We start from the raw sequence: 2423 nt of genomic DNA, 5'->3' as shown, positions 1-2423 counted from the left end.
AGCTTTTCAAATTCCCAAAATCTTAATCCCCTCATATTTTGATATCTTATGCCGACAATGCAATCCATGTACAAAAGATCTTCACAGACGGAGGCAATATGTGAGAGGGAATTGATTGGGTCCAAAAACAGGTTGTTAGAAATAGGGACTCAATAATGCAAATAATACTCATTTATGCTCTCTACATTCTTCTAAAAAGCAGCATTGTGTTTAGAAACACTACTTTTTAAGGCATTATATGGAATATATATCATACAACTACCCACACACAAGCCATTAAATATGTTGCAGTATTATCAAGAATAAGAATAGTAAAACTCAAAAGAGAGCAGCAGATTTGTACTCTCACTCTTGTACCTGCGGCAGCTCATTCATCAGATAATAAAATCCCTTATTGGCCTGACCCAACAAAGCTTCAGCGGGCAAACGCACATCCTCAAAGAACAGTTCAGCTGTATCCTGCACAGAAACAAATACCCAATACATTTATAACTAGACCTCTTTATTAATCTATATTAAACTATAATGTAAATTGAATTCGTAGACATTTCAATAAATTCTAAGTAAACTCTTACACAAACTGGCTATGTATGTATATATTATATATTATTCTATGTATTATATGTATATGTATATATTATTATGTACTAATATATTAGGTTATGTATTTGGGAAGCTTTAAGGGGAACCTGAGCTTTAAGTCCGAGCTTCTCCAGTTTGCGGCCCTTTTGGAAGCCCTTGGTGCCGCTGTCAACCAGGAACAGACTGATTCCATGAGCTGCTGTCTTTGCTTCACGGTTAGTTACAGCAACAACAATCACCACATCACTCATCCAGCCGTTAGTGATGAACACCTGAGAGAAAGTGACCAAAGAACAAGACTGTGATTTAACAAAACCTGATGGAAAATTCAAAACAATTGAAAATAACTAACCAACTAATCGGCAGAAGATTCACTCTTTATTTAAGTTATTTATTCATTTAGTTATTTTTAAATTATGATTGTTTTTGATGAAAAATCTTAGCAACATTATAAGTGCACCTCAAGGTAAGTACGTTTTTTTTTTTTTTGTATCTATAAATGGTAACTCAAACACTATGTGGGGTACCTCAAGGATCAATTTTAAGACCATTACTTTTTAATTTGTAAATGCTACTGATTGACTCACTTGCTAACTGTATTTTAGTTAGCAAGTGAGTCAATCAGGATAAGAGTCACAGTGAAACTTACCCCTAAAGAAAATATATTAGGACTTAAACCACACCAAGGAGCAAACATTTATCACATGAAGAATATTGCTAAAATGAGGACATTTATTTCTCTGAGCAACACGGAGAGACTGATGCAAGCTTATATAACTAACTGGTTTGACTACTACTGTAATGCTCTCCTTTCTGGTCTACCAAAGAATACAATAAATCATCTAAAATTAATTCAAAATTGTGCTGCATGTGTGCTAACTAAAACCAAAACTTTTCTCATTTAGCTGTTCCACACAGTAGAATTAAAATATTTTCTGATGCCCCATTCAGCCATTACACTAAATGCCACTGTAACAACAAATTAAGTGAGAGGTGCATAAGATATTGATATTTTTAATTAAAATTAATTAAAATGATTTTAATTTACATAAAAAAATATCACTATCTTTTGCAACTCCCACTTCATTTGTTATTACATTGGCATTAAGCTGAATAGCATTTTAAATTATATTTCAATCCTAAATTTAAAAATTATTATGATTTTGTATATTTTAATTAAATACACTTATTTAGTCTGGCTTTTATATTTATTACCATCATAATCACTTATTTCTATTCTATTTTACTTTTTTATTATAAACTATTTTTGTGCTATTTTCATTTCTTGTATTTTGCGTCAGTAGATGCTATATGAACAGTTGTATTGATTGACTGACTGATAGAAAAATTCTCTGCATCAGAAGCCATTGTTCATACCTTGCTTCCATTAAGAATCCAGTCAGTTCCATCTTTTTTTGCAAATGTCTTCACTCCTTGAAGGTCACTTCAGAGAGAAAATTAAACATGTGAACCAGGACGACACGGAACAAATGATTGTGCACTATTTGACTCCGCAAGCATGAAAATGTAACGCACCCTGGGAGTCAGTGTCTTTGTATCTTTAAAAGTATAATTTATTCTTTAATGTCATGCCTGCACTGAAGCCCACCTGCCGGCTCCAGGTTCTGTCATAGCGATGGCCCCGATGCATTTCCCAGCAGTCATCTGTGGAATATAGTGCTCGATCTGAGCCTTAGAGCCATAGTGACTGATATAAGGCATTACAATCTCAGAGTGAAGAGAGAACCCAGGACCACTGCAGTTACAGTACATTCTACAACACAAATAGAGCCAGAACACGCACTACATTACAAACACAGACACACAAAGCCAAGGGAAAA

At 34.0% G+C, this 2423-nt stretch overlaps 1 pseudogene; it reads right to left on the bottom strand.

The window, feature by feature from the left end:
* LOC107577011 (long-chain specific acyl-CoA dehydrogenase, mitochondrial-like) overlaps positions 1-2387 on the bottom strand; it is a 4700-nt pseudogene extending 2313 nt beyond the window's left edge.
* Positions 2388-2423: the final 36 nt, after the last annotated feature.

Source organism: Sinocyclocheilus grahami, unplaced genomic scaffold (genome assembly GCF_001515645.1).
Source record: "Sinocyclocheilus grahami isolate Dianchi unplaced genomic scaffold, SAMN03320097.WGS_v1.1 scaffold4878.1, whole genome shotgun sequence".
Lineage (NCBI taxonomy): Eukaryota > Metazoa > Chordata > Actinopteri > Cypriniformes > Cyprinidae > Sinocyclocheilus > Sinocyclocheilus grahami.
This window is presented reverse-complemented; position numbering and strand designations above follow the sequence as displayed.